The following is a 15,337-nucleotide window of genomic DNA, read 5'->3' as shown; positions in this document are numbered from 1 at the left end:
TTTCACAAAAATTATTTTTTAGCCCCCAATTTTGTATTTTTCCAAGGGTAACAGGAGAAATTGGACCTTAAAAATTGTTGTCCAATTTGTCCTGAGTACGAGGATACCCCATATGTTGGGGTAAACCCCTGTTTGGGCACACGGGAGAGCTCGGAAGGGAAGGAGCACTGTTTTACTTTTTCAACGCAGAATTGGCTGGAATTGAGATCGGACGCCATGTCGCGTTTGGAGAGCCCCTGATGTGCCTAAACAGTGGAAACCCCCCAATTATAACTGAAATCCTAATCCAAACACACTACTAACTCTAATCTCAACGGTAACCCTAAACACACCCCTAACCCTAATCCCAACCCTATTCCCAACCGTAAATGTAATCCAAACCTCAACCCTAACTTTAGCCCCAACCCTAACCCTAACTTTAGCCCCAACCCTAACTTTAGCCCCAACCCTAACTGTAGCCTTAACCCTAGCCCCAACCTTAACCCTAGCCCTAACCCTAGCCCTAACCCTAGCCCTACCCTAACCCTAGCCCTAACCATAACCCCAGCCCTAACCATAACCCTAACCCTAAGCCCAGCCCTAACCCTAACCCTAGCCCTAACCCTAGCCCCAATAGGAAAATGGAAATAAATACATTTTTTTTTATTTTTTAATTTTTCCCTAACAAAGGGGGTGATGAAGGGAGGTTTGATTAACTTTTATAGCGGGTTTTTTAGCGGATTTTTATGATTGGCAGCCGTCACACACTGAAAGACGCTTTTTATTGCAAAAAATTTTTTTGCGTTACCACATTTTGAGAGCTATAATTTTTCCATATTTTGGTCCACAGAGTCATGTGAGGCCTTGTTTTTTGCGGGACGAGTTGACGTTTTTATTGGTAACATTTTCGGGCACGTGACTTTTTTGATCGCTTTTTATTCTGATTTTTGTGAGGCAGAATGACCGAAAACCAGCTATTCATGAATTTCTTTTGAGGGAGGCGTTTATACCATTCCGCGTTTGGTAAAATGGATAAAGCAGTTTTATTCTTCGGGTCAGTACGATTACAGCGATACCTCATTTATATTTTTTTTATGTTTTGGTGCTTTTATACGATAAAAACTATTTTATAGAAAAAATAAATATTTTTGCATCGCTTTATTCTGAGGACTATAACTTTTTTATTTTTTCGCTGATGATGCTGTTTGGTGGCTCGTTATTGCGGGACAAGATGACGTTTTAAGCCGTACCATGGTTATTTATATCCGTCTGTTTGATCGCGTGTTATTCCACTTTTTGTTTGGCGATATGATAATAAAGCATTGTTTTTGCCTCGTTTTTTTTTTTACCGCATTCACTGAAGGGGTTAACTAGTGGACCAGTTTTATAGGTGGGGTCGTTATGGACGTGGCAATACTAAATATGTGTACTTTTATTGTTTGGTTTTTTTTATTTAGATAAGGAAATGTATTTATAGGAACAATATTTTTTGGGGGGTGAGGGGAATTTTTTGGGGAATTTTTTTAATGTTTTTTACACATGTGAATTTTTTTTTTTTTACACTATAACATTGCCCCGGTGGGGGGGCATCATGTTATAGTGTAAGATCACTGATCTTACACTTTGCTGTGCACTGTGTCAGATCAGTGATCTGACATGCACAGCTCCAGGCTTCACAGTGCCTGATCTGAGCAGGCACTGTGAAGCCACCTCCCTCCCTGCAGGACTCGGATGCCGCGGCCATTTTGGATCCAGGGCCTGCATCGAGGAAGGAGGTAAGAGACCCTCGGGGGGCTCAGGGAAGCACGCAGGGAGACCCCTCCCTGCGCGATGCTTCCTTGTACCTCAAACATGATCGCGGTGTGCCGGGGGTTAATGTGCCGGGAGCGGTCCGTGACCGCTCCTGGCACATAGCGCCGGATGTCAGCTGCGATAGGCAGCTGACACCGGGCCGAAATCACTATGATGTACTATCCCGTCGGTGGTCATACGGGCCCACCCCACCTCGACGGGATAGTACGTCATATGTCAGAAAGGGGTTATAATGTACTTGACTGGAAAAATGTTAAGAAACATAAATAAGAGAAAAATATTCTTTGGCTCTGTTCACACGCAATCACAATTTTTTTTTCAGGGCCATCAGGTGGTCATAATTATTTGTAGTGGGCCCTCAGATGGCCCTTTGTATTGTTAGAGGGCCAGCAGGTGTCTGCTGAACACATGAGACCAAGATAGAGATTTTTGGTAAAGCACGCAACTCAACTGTTTACTGTAAGTGGAATAAGGCATAAAAATAAAAGAACAAAATAGTTACAGTAAAATATGGTAGAGATTTAAAGAAATGTTGTGTTTGTTTTTCTGCCTCTTGCACTGGGTACCTACACTGTGTGCAAGGCATCGTGAAATGTGAAGATCCCCAAATTATCTTGGGTCACAATGTAGAGCAATGTAGAGTCAGAATGTTGGGTTTGCATCCTAGGTCATGGGTTTTCAGCAGGACAATGACCACAAACATACTTCAAGAACAACCCAGAAATAGATGGAAAAAAGCACAGGAGAGTTCAGAAGTGGTAATTTCAGCTACAGCTGTGTAAAGTCTCCCGCCATTACCTCTTACATACAGAGCAACTGTGTATAGATATATTAAGTTAGATAATTTTGCCTGCTTTGATGAATTTTGTGAGTACAGATAATAACCATAAAAAACATGAATCGGTCAATGAGTACATGGAAAACAAAGCAGCAAAGCTTAGAATTTACAAAGTAGTAATCCCTGACTAGAAGCCTGTCATACATTATTCCTCCTTCCATACCTCCCAGTTGACTAATTGCAGATAAGAGAGGTATTATTGTAGAATATAGAAGGAATTTGAATCTGCCCTAAAAAAAATATTCTTGTAGGTTGCAGCAACAAACTGTGGAACAGTGAAAAGTAACAATGCCAGCTTTGATGAATGTCTGAGTACAGATGACCGTAAAAAGCATAAATCGGTCAATAAGTGCATGGAGAAAAACAGCACAAAGGCTTACAATTTATAAGGCAATAATCCCTAACAACAGGCCTGTCTTTACCTACTGCAACACCTCACATTAGACAAATTGCAGATGAGATATTATTGAAGAATATAGAAGAGAATCCACAGCGAGGAGATTGGAACAAAACAAAATCCTCTAAACTGCATGCTCGCAAACGCCAGAAGCCTGACAGCAAGATGGAAGAACTAGAAGCAGAAATATCTACAGGTAACTTTGACATAGTGGGAATAACCGAGAAATGGTTAGATGAAAGCTATGACTGGGCAGTTAACTTACAGGGTTACAGTCTGTTTAGAAAGGATCGTAAAAATCGGAGAGGAGGAGGGGTTTGTCTCTATGTAAAGTCTTGTCTAAAGTCCACTTTAAGGGAGGATATTAGCGAAGGAAATGAGGATGTCGAGTCTATATGGGTCGAAATTCATGGAGGGAAAAATGGTAACAAAATTCTCATTGGGGTCTGTTACAAACCCCCAAATATAACAGAAACCATGGAAAGTCTACTTCTAAAGCAGATAGATGAAGCTGCAACCCATAATGAGGTCCTGGTTATGGGGGACTTTAACTACCCGGATATTAACTGGGAAACAGAAACCTGTGAAACCCATAAAGGCAACAGGTTTCTGCTAATAACCAAGAAAAATTATCTTTCACAATTGGTGCAGAATCCAACCAGAGGAGCAGCACTTTTAGACCTAATACTATCTAATAGACCTGACAGAATAGCAAATCTGCAGGTGGTTGGGCATCTAGGAAATAGCGACCACAATATTGTACAGTTTCACCTGTCTTTCACTAGGGGGACTTGTCAGGGAGTCACAAAAACACTGAACTTTAGGAAGGCAAAGTTTGACCAGCTTAGAGATGCCCTTAATCTGGTAGACTGGGACAATATCCTCAGAAATAAGAATACAGATAATAAATGGGAAATGTTTAAGAACATCCTAAATAGGCAGTGTAAGCGGTTTATACCTTGTGGGAATAAAAGGACTAGAAATAGGAAAAACCCAATGTGGCTAAACAAAGAAGTAAGACAGGCAATTAACAGTAAAAAGAAAGCATTTGCACTACTAAAGCAGGATGGCACCATTGAAGCTCTAAAAAACTATAGGGAGAAAAATACTTTATCTAAAAAACTAATTAAAGCTGCCAAAAAGGAAACAGAGAAGCACATTGCTAAGGAGAGTAAAACTAATCCCAAATTGTTCTATAACTATATCAATAGTAAAAGAATAAAAACTGAAAATGTAGGCCCCTTAAAAAATAGTGAGGAAAGAATGGTTGTAGATGACGAGGAAAAAGCTAACATATTAAACACCTTCTTCTCCACGGTATTCACGGTGGAAAATGAAATGCTAGGTGAAATCCCAAGAAACAATGAAAACCCTATATTAAGGGTCACCAATCTAACCCAAGAAGAGGTGCGAAATCGGCTAAATAAGATTAAAATAGATAAATCTCCGGGTCCGGATGGCATACACCCACGAGTACTAAGGGAACTAAGTAATGTAATAGATAAACCATTATTTCTTATTTTTAGGGACTCTATAGCGACGGGGTCTGTTCCGCAGGACTGGCGCATAGCAAATGTGGTGCCAATATTCAAAAAGGGCTCTAAAAGTGAACCTGGAAATTATAGGCCAGTAAGTCTAACCTCTATTGTTGGTAAAATATTTGAAGGGTTTCTGAGGGATGTTATTCTGGATTATCTCAATGAGAATAACTGTTTAACTCCATATCAGCATGGGTTTATGAGAAATCGCTCCTGTCAAACCAATCTAATCAGTTTTTATGAAGAGGTAAGCTATAGGCTGGACCACGGTGAGTCATTGGACGTGGTATATCTCGATTTTTCCAAAGCGTTTGATACCGTGCCGCACAAGAGGTTGGTACATAAAATGAGAATGCTTGGTCTGGGGGAAAATGTGTGTAAATGGGTTAGTAACTAGCTTAGTGATAGAAAGCAGAGGGTGGTTATAAATGGTATAGTCTCTAACTGGGTCGCTGTGACCAGTGGGGTACCGCAGGGGTCAGTATTGGGACCTGTTCTCTTCAACATATTCATTAATGATCTGGTAGAAGGTTTACACAGTAAAATATCGATATTTGCAGATGATACAAAACTATGTAAAGCAGTTAATACAAGAGAAGATAGTATTCTGCTACAGATGGATCTGGATAAGTTGGAAACTTGGGCTGAAAGGTGGCAGATGAGGTTTAACAATGATAAATGTAAGGTTATACACATGGGAAGAAGGAATCAATATCACCATTACACACTGAATGGGAAACCACTGGGTAAATCTGACAGGGAGAAGGACTTGGGGATCCTAGTTAATGATAAACTTACCTGGAGCAGCCAGTGCCAGGCAGCAGCTGCCAAGGCAAACAGGATCATGGGGTGCATTAAAAGAGGTCTGGATACACATGATGAGAGCATTATACTGCCTCTGTACAAATCCCTAGTTAGACCGCACATGGAGTACTGTGTCCAGTTTTGGGCACCGGTGCTCATGAAGGATATAATGGAACTAGAGAGAGTACAAAGGAGGGCAACAAAATTAATAAAGGGGATGGGAGAACTACAATACCCAGATAGATTAGCGAAATTAGGATTATTTAGTCTAGAAAAAAGACGACTGAGGGGCGATCTAATAACCATGTATAAGTATATAAGGGGACAATACAAATATCTCGCTGAGGATCTGTTTATACCAAGGAAGGTGACGGGCACAAGGGGGCATTCTTTGCGTCTGGAGGAGAGGAACGCAAGTAACACTGGCAAGTTTGATGAATTTCTGATTACAGATTACTGTAACAAACATGAATCAGTAAATGAGAATATGAAAAAAGCGACATCATCAAGGCTTAGAATTTATAAGGCAGTAATCCCTGACTAGATGTGTGTCATAATCTATTCCCAATGCCATACCTCACTATTGATGAACTGCAGATAAGAGAGGTATTATAGTAGAATATAAAAGGAATTTGAATTGGTCACAAAAAATATTTATTCTACGTGGTAGCAACAAACTGTGGAATAACGCAAAGTAACACTGCCAGCTTTGAGGAATTTTGGAGTACAGGTGACCATAAAAAGCATGAATCGGTCAATGAGTGCATGGATAATAACAGCAGCAAGGCTTAGAATTTATAAGTAGTGATAAGCAAACAGTGAAATATTCATATTCGGGAAAATTGGCATAAATATTCTAATATCAGTGTATTCATACCGAATAACGAATTAAATGCAAGTCAATGGGAAGCTGAATATTTTTCTGCTGAAACCAACAAACAGGACTGAGGGCCTGAGAAAAAAGATGAAATAGATAGGAAAGTGCTAAAAACTAAATGTGAACAGAATTGAGAAAATGCCTGCATGCCTTTCTGACTCACATATGGTATGTGGGAATAATGTCATGCTATTGTGCCAGTTTTCCGGATTTATAAGAAGACCTACCAAACAAACCTAATTTTTGGGGGGGCTTTGCGCGGCACCACCATGTCCACCGCTAGGTCATTATGCGGCCCTCACTTGACATTTTCAGAGGGCAAAAACCTGAGTTTTGTGAGCTCAACAGTTAGTTTCGACCAAAAGATCCCAATGGAGCTAGTTTTATAGGGCGTGAAGCCACTGTAAGGTGAATATAATACATTAAGTGAGGGATCTGTATGCTCAATGTCAGCAAATTGGATTCTACCGGACACCAAAAACATTAGAATTAAATTCTGAATACAGTGTATGCAAGCGAGGGCCTGTATTGCGGTCAGTATGTCAGGCCTGAAACCGATGTCAGGAACATGTGCAAGCCTCATTTTACTTGGAAGCTGTCTCCTCAAGGGAAAGCAACAGGAGTGCCATTGACAAATCTGCACAAGCCTATGCACTTGTTCTGGATACTAACCAACCAGACAGAATTTACTTTTTGTATGGTTTTGAGCAACAATGGAGTAATTACAGGATTTGTCCCAGAGAGTGATGAGGTCTGTGGAGTGTATTACTCAGGTGACAGGCAGTGCTACAGAGCTCTTAGCGTGTGACCATGTTCCAATATGTGTAAGGCTGTGGCCTGAATACGGCTATGGAGTGTATTAACCCAGTCTTTTCAACCTGCTTAAAATGTACAGAAACAGGCTAATTCTCTACCAACATTTTTTTTACCAAAATGTATAAAATTTAAGGGAAGAGACAGTTAAAACCAGGGATGGGCACTATGAGTATCTGGTGATGCCTTTCGGGCTCTGCAATGCCCCAGCCGTTTTCCAAGACTTTGTCAACGACATCTTCCGGGATATGCTCTCCACCTCGGTCATAGTCTATCTGGATGATATTCTCATCTTCTCTCCAGATATTGACTCCCACCGGAGAGATGTTGGCAGAGTCTTCGACCTCTTACGGGCAAATTCCCTTTATGCAAAGTTGGAGAAGTGTATGTTTGAGCAGGAGTCTTTACCTTTCCTGGGCGATATCATCTCCACCCAGGGATTGGCTATGGATCCTGCCAAACTACAGGCTGTGATGGACCGGCAAGAACCCCATTCTCTTAAAGCGGTGCAGCGTTTTATGGGGTTCATTAATTATTACCGCCAGTTCATTCCCCACTTCTCAACTTTGGTAACTCCCTTGGTAGCCCTCACCAAGAAGGGAGCAAATCTCAAATTGTGGTCTGAAGAAGTCTCCAGGGCCTTCACTTCTATTAAGTCTCATTTTGCTAGCGCTCCCATCCCACATCATCCCGATGTTGATAAGCCGTTTATAATGGAGGTGGATGCCTCATCCGTTGGTGCAGGAGCAGTCCTCTTCCAAAAAGATGCTCAAGGTCGGAAGCATCCTTGCTTCTTCTTCTCCAAGACCTTCACACCAGCAGAGAGGAATTATTCCATCGGAGACAGGGAGTTGCTAGCGATGAAGTTTGCTTTCCCGGAGTGGAGGCATCTTTTGGAGGGGGCTCGCTTTCCCTTTCAAGTCTTCACGGACCACAAAAATTTGTTATATTTGCAAACAGCCCAGCGGCTAAATTCTCGCCAGGCCAGATGGTCCTTGTTCTTCTCCCGGTTCCACTTCACCCTCCATTATCTCACTGGGGAAAGGAACATTCGTGCTGACGCCCTCTCTCACTCTGTTGTGTCATCTGAGGAGGAGGAAGGGGAGCCTCGGCTTATTGTCCCTTCTGAGAACCTGAGAACCGTAGCTCTGGTGTCGCTAGAGTCTGCCTCTGGGCAAGACTTTTGTACCCATTAATTTGCAACCGGAGGTTCTCTATTGGCTCATTCGTCCAGGGTGGGTGGACACTTTGGGACAAAGGACATCTGAGCTGCTGGTGAGGACGTACTGGTGGCCACATATGGTCCGTGATGTCAGAGATTATATTCAGGTGTGTGTCTCCTGCACCAAAAATAAGTCTCCTCGACAATGGCCAGCTGGGTTACTCTATCCCTTGCCGGTGGCAGACAGGCCCTGGGAGATGGTCGGGATGGACTTTGTGGTGGGTTTGCCCAAGTCTCGTGGCTGTACCATCATTTGGGTTCTCAACGATCATTTTTCTAAAATGGTGCATTTGGTGCCGCTTCCACAGTTACCTTCTGCACGGGCCTTGGCAGCGTTGTTCATGAAACACATCTTCCGCCTACACGGTATGCCGGACAAAATTGTCAGTGACCGGGGTCCCCAGTTTGCGTCTCGGTTCTGGAGGGAACTTTGTCGTCTTCTCGGTATTGAGTTAAATCTCTCTTCCGCATATCATCCCGAGACGAATGGGTTGGTAGAGAGGACCAACCAGACCTTGGTCACATATCTGCGACATTTTGTCTCAGCCAGGCAGGATGACTGGGCATCCTTGCTATCGTGGGCGGAGTTTGCGCTGAACAATGCCGTAGCCGACTCCACTGGACAAACCCCCATTCCTCCTTAACTTTGGTCAGCATCTGCGGGTTCCTGTGCCTATGCCCGTGTCTTCTGCCGACTCTAGGGTGGCAGACTGGGCTGTGGAAGCACGGGATATTTGGGACCGCACTCAGGATGCCATTTGGGCCTCCAAGGAGAGAATGAGGTCCTCCGCCGATGCACATCGGCGCCCCACTTCGACTTTTGCTCCTGGCGACTTGGTGTGGCTCTCCGCCTGTAACATCAGGCTGCGAGTTGAGTCCACTAAGTTTGCACCTCGCTACTTGGGACCTTTCAAGGTCCTCGAACAGGTTAACCCTGTGGTCTATCGTTTAGCCCTTCCTCCACGCCTGGGTATCACCGACACCTTTCATGTGTCCCTCTTGAAACCCGTATACATGTCCCGGTTTTCCGAGTTATCTGCTGGGACATCGGGTTCGTCTACGGACGATTACGAGGTGAACGCTATTTTGGGGTGCAAGGTGGTACATGGTTTTATTTGGTGGACTGGAAGGGTTATGGTCCTGAGGACAGGTCCTGGGAGCCTGCTGAGCACATTCGGGCTCCGCAGCTCATTGCTGCCTTTGAGCGTAGCGAGGTCCAAGGGGGGGGCCCTAGGGGGGGTAATGTTAGGGGTCGAGTTCCCGCCTCTGCACAGGGGGAATCTCAGGCCATCTCCGCTGCGATCTCCCATTCTTCTCCTGCCGCAGTGGAGCCTGCTCAGCGGAGACGTCGGTCCCAGCATCTCGCTCAGTCTGACTCTGTGCAAAGGGTTACTGCTGCTTTTCCAGCTTCTGCCATTGAAGCCAGTGTTGGGCAGCGGCGAGCAGATGCTTTTGGGACTAAGTCCTGCTTTTCCCCTTCTTAGCATGCCCAGGGTAAGATCTCTCATTGGAGATCGAGGGTCACATGCTTAGATACTGCAGCAAGACCCATTGGTTCTCCAGGAAGGTCCTGTAGTTCCTCAGGCTCTGTGGCAGCCTCTCATTGGTCCTTCTAGGAAGGTCCTGTACGTGCTGCAGCTATATAAGGTTCGCATGGCCGCACGGCCATGCGCTAGTATCAATGCATGACATGAGTTTTGCGCCAGTGTAGTCACGCTTGTGTGTATTTAGGGACCCGGCTGAAATAAGCCACTAGAATACCGGCTTCTCTGGTGAGGAGATTGTATGTTTGCCTCCTGGACTGCGTGACCACGGGATTCAAGCTTGAAGAGGCTAATTTGCATATTCCAGGTGCCTTCTGGGAAGAGCGAAGAGTCTCCCTAAGCTAGAAGATCGTTGGGTACAGCCGGGACCAGCTGCTTGGAAAGCATCCCCAAACCAGGGATTCAAGCTTGAGGAGGCTAATTTGCATATTCCAGGTGCCTTCTGGGAAGAGCGAAGAGTCTCCCTAAGCTAGAAGATCGTTGGGTACAGCCGGGACCAGCTGCTTGGAAAGCATCACCAAACCAGGGATTCAAGCTTGAAGAGGCTAATTTGCATATTCCAGGTGCCTTCTGGGAAGAGCGAAGAGTCTCCCTAAGCTAGAAGATCGTTGGGTACAGCCGGGACCAGCTGCTTGGAAAGCATCACCAAACCAGGGATTCAAGCTTGAAGAGGCTAATTTGCATATTCCAGGTGCCTTCTGGGAAGAGCGAAGAGTCTCCCTAAGCTAGAAGATCGTTGGGTACAGCCGGGACCAGCTGCTTGGAAAGCATCACCAAACCAGGGATTCAAGCTTGAGGAGGCTAATTTGCATATTCCAGGTGCCTTCTGGGAAGAGCGAAGAGTCTCCCTAAGCTAGAAGATCGTTGGGTACAGCCGGGACCAGCTGCTTGGAAAGCATCACCAAACCAGGGATTCAAGCTTGAGGAGGCTAATTTGCATATTCCAGGTGCCTTCTGGGAAAAGCAAAGAGTCTCCCTAAGCTAGAAGATCGTTGGGTACAGCCGGGACCAGCTGCTTGGAAAGCATCACCAAACCAGGGATTCAAGCTTGAAGAGGCTAATTTGCATATTCCAGGTGCCTTCTGGGAAGAGCGAAGAGTCTCCCTAAGCTAGAAGATCGTTGGGTACAGCCGGGACCAGCTGCTTGGAAAGCATCACCAAACCAGGGATTCAAGCTTGAAGAGGCTAATTTGCATATTCCAGGTGCCTTCTGGGAAGAGCGAAGAGTCTCCCTAAGCTAGAAGATCGTTGGGTACAGCCGGGACCATCTGCTTGGAAAGCATCACCAAACCAGGGATCCAAGCTTGAGGAGGCTAATTTGCATATTCCAGGTGCCTTCTGGGAAAAGCAAAGAGTCTCCCTAAGCTAGAAGATCGTTGGGTACAGCCGGGACCAGCTGCTTGGAAAGCATCACCAAACCAGGGATTCAAGCTTGAAGAGGCTAATTTGCATATTCCAGGTGCCTTCTGGGAAGAGCGAAGAGTCTCCCTAAGCTAGAAGATCGTTGGGTACAGCCGGGACCAGCTGCTTGGAAAGCATCACCAAACCAGGGATTCAAGCTTGAGGAGGCTAATTTGCATATTCCAGGTGCCTTCTGGGAAAAGCAAAGAGTCTCCCTAAGCTAGAAGATCGTTGGGTACAGCCGGGACCAGCTGCTTGGAAAGCATCACCAAACCAAGGATTCAAGCTTGAGGAGGCTAATTTGCATATTCCAGGTGCCTTCTGGGAAAAGCAAAGAGTCTCCCTAAGCTAGAAGATCGTTGGGTACGGCCGGGACCAGCTGCTTGGAAAGCATCACCAAACCGCGCGCCTTACGGCGCCTTACGAATCTTTGCCTGTAGGACATCATTGCAAGAGAGCTTGGCTGAGTAGATTACATAAGAAGGATAACACACAGCAAGTCAGCAGGATCTAGGAGCAACATGGCAGATGTGACAACCTACATGGTGAGCTGCAGCATGTGCTACATGTTCACAGATCGACCAGAAGAAGAATCAAATTTCACCTGTCAGAAGTGTAGACTAGTGGCCCTTTTAGAAGAAAAGGTGCGGGGTTTGGAAGAAAGAATAGCAATTTTGAAACTCATCAAAGAGAATGAAGACTTTCTAGACAGAACAGAAGCATCTCTACTGGTCACAGAAGGTGAAAAAAGTGTCAGAGAACCTCCAAAAGCAGATGAGTGGAAGCATGTGACCAAAAGAAGCAAGAAGACCATGGAGAAATCACCAACCACACAACTGAAGAACCGATATCAAATCTTTGTAGAGGATGAAGATGGCACACCTAAGGATGAAGCAATACCAGCAAGCAAAAAAGAAAAGGGCACACAACAACAAGTGACAGCAAAAAGTACAGCCAAGAAGCAACGAAGAGTGGTGGTGGTGGGAGACTCACTACTGAGAGGCACAGAAGCAGCCATCTGCAGACCGGACATAACCGCAAGAGAAGTATGCTGCCTTCCAGGTGCGATGATCAAGGATGTGACCGATAGGATACCAAAGCTCTTCAGCTCCAAGGACGTCCACCCATTTCTTCTGATACATGTTGGCACCAATGACACGGCAAGGAAGGACCTACCGACAATCTGCAAAGACTTTGAAGAGTTGGGGAAGAAAGTAAAGGAACTGAATGCACAGGTAGTTTTTTCTTCTATCCTTCTAGTAGACGGGCATGGCACCAGGAGATGGAACAGGATCCTTGATGCAAACAACTGGCTAAGACGATGGTGCAGACAACAAGGATTCGGAATCCTGGACCACGGTGTGAATTACTTGTACGATGGACTCCTCGTCAGAGACGGACTACACCTCAACAAACCTGGGAAACACACATTCGCCAGAAGACTCGCTACACTCATCAGGAGGGCGTTAAACTAGAAGAAGAGGGGAGGGGAAGAAAAACATTAGACTTGAACAAAGAAGATCCAGGAAAACATACTCAGAAGGGAGGTAAGAACATTTCTAAAACAATCCACAGCGAGGAGATTGGAACAAAACAAAATCCTCTAAACTGCATGCTCGCAAACGCCAGAAGCCTGACAAACAAGATGGAAGAACTAGAAGCAGAAATATCTACAGGTCACTTTGACATAGTGGGAATAACCGAGACATGGTTAGATGAAAGCTATGACTGGGCAGTTAACTTACAGGGTTACAGTCTGTTTAGAAAGGATCGTAAAAATCGGAGAGGAGGGGTTTGTCTCTATGTAAAGTCTTGTCTAAAGTCCACTTTAAGGGAGGATATTAGCGAAGGAAATGAGGATGTCGAGTCCATATGGGTCGAAATTCATGGAGGGAAAAATGGTAACAAAATTCTCATTGGGGTCTGTTACAAACCCCCAAATATAACAGAAACCATGGAAAGTCTACTTCTAAAGCAGATAGATGAAGCTGCAACCCATAATGAGGTCCTGGTTATGGGGGACTTTAACTACCCGGATATTAACTGGGAAACAGAAACCTGTGAAACCCATAAAGGCAACAGGTTTCTGCTAATAACCAAGAAAAATTATCTTTCACAATTGGTGCAGAATCCAACCAGAGGAGCAGCACTTTTAGACCTAATACTATCTAATAGACCTGACAGAATAACAAATCTGCAGGTGGTCGGGCATCTAGGAAATAGCGACCACAATATTGTACAGTTTCACCTGTCTTTCACTAGGGGGACTTGTCAGGGAGTCACAAAAACAATGAACTTTAGGAAGGCAAAGTTTGACCAGCTTAGAGATGCCCTTAATCTGGTAGACTGGGACAATATCCTCAGAAATAAGAATACAGATAATAATTGGGAAATGTTTAAGAACATCCTAAATAGGCAGTGTAAGCGGTTTATACCTTGTGGGAATAAAAGGACTAGAAATAGGAAAAACCCAATGTGGCTAAACAAAGAAGTAAGACAGGCAATTAACAGTAAAAAGAAAGCATTTGCACTACTAAAGCAGGATGGCACCATTGAAGCTCTAAAAAACTATAGGGAGAAAAATACTTTATCTAAAAAACTAATTAAAGCTGCCAAAAAGGAAACAGAGAAGCACATTGCTAAGGAGAGTAAAACTAATCCCAAACTGTTCTTCAACTATATCAATAGTAAAAGAATAAAAACTGAAAATGTAGGCCCCTTAAAAAATAGTGAGGAAAGAATGGTTGTAGATGACGAGGAAAAAGCTAACATATTAAACACCTTCTTCTCCACGGTATTCACGGTGGAAAATGAAATGCTAGGTGAAATCCCAAGAAACTATGAAAACCCTATATTAAGGGTCACCAATCTAACCCAAGAAGAGGTGCGAAACCGGCTAAATAAGATTAAAATAGATAAATCTCCGGGTCCGGATGGCATACACCCACGAGTACTAAGAGAACTAAGTAATGTAATAGATAAACCATTATTTCTTATTTTTAGGGACTCTATAGCGACAGGGTCTGTTCCGCAGGATTGGCGCATAGCAAATGTGGTGCCAATATTCAAAAAGGGCTCTAAAAGTGAACCTGGAAATTATAGGCCAGTAAGTCTAACCTCTATTGTTGGTAAAATATTTGAAGGGTTTCTGAGGGATGTTATTCTGGATTATCTCAATGAGAATAACTGTTTAACTCCATATCAGCATGGGTTTATGAGAAATCGCTCCTGTCAAACCAATCTAATCAGTTTTTATGAAGAGGTAAGCTATAGGCTGGACCACGGTGAGTCATTGGACGTGGTATATCTCGATTTTTCCAAAGCGTTTGATACCGTGCCGCACAAGAGGTTGGTACACAAAATGAGAATGCTTGGTCTGGGGGAAAATGTGTGTAAATGGGTTAGTAACTGGCTTAGTGATAGAAAGCAGAGGGTGGTTATAAATGGTATAGTCTCTAACTGGGTCGCTGTGACCAGTGGGGTACCGCAGGGGTCAGTATTGGGACCTGTTCTCTTCAACATATTCATTAATGATCTGGTAGAAGGTTTACACAATAAAATATCGATATTTGCAGATGATACAAAACTATGTAAAGCAGTTAATACAAGAGAAGATAGTATTCTGCTACAGATGGATCTGGATAAGTTGGAAACTTGGGCTGAAAGGTGGCAGATGAGGTTTAACAATGATAAATGTAAGGTTATACACATGGGAAGAAGGAATCAATATCACCATTACACACTGAACGGGAAACCACTGGGTAAATCTGACAGGGAGAAGGACTTGGGGATCCTAGTTAATGATAAACTTACCTGGAGCAGCCAGTGCCAGGCAGCAGCTGCCAAGGCAAACAGGATCATGGGGTGCATTAATAGAGGTCTGGATACACATGATGAGAGCATTATACTGCCTCTGTACAAATCCCTAGTTAGACCGCACATGGAGTACTGTGTCCAGTTTTGGGCACCGGTGCTCAGGAAGGATATAATGGAACTAGAGAGAGTACAAAGGAGGGCAACAAAATTAATAAAGGGGATGGGAGAACTACAATATCCAGATAGATTAGCGAAATTAGGATTATTTAGTCTAGAAAAAAGACGACTGAGGGGCG

Source organism: Ranitomeya imitator, chromosome 2 (genome assembly GCF_032444005.1).
Source record: "Ranitomeya imitator isolate aRanImi1 chromosome 2, aRanImi1.pri, whole genome shotgun sequence".
In the NCBI taxonomy this organism is placed as follows: Eukaryota; Metazoa; Chordata; class Amphibia; order Anura; family Dendrobatidae; genus Ranitomeya; species Ranitomeya imitator.
Note: the sequence above shows the minus strand (reverse complement) of the source record.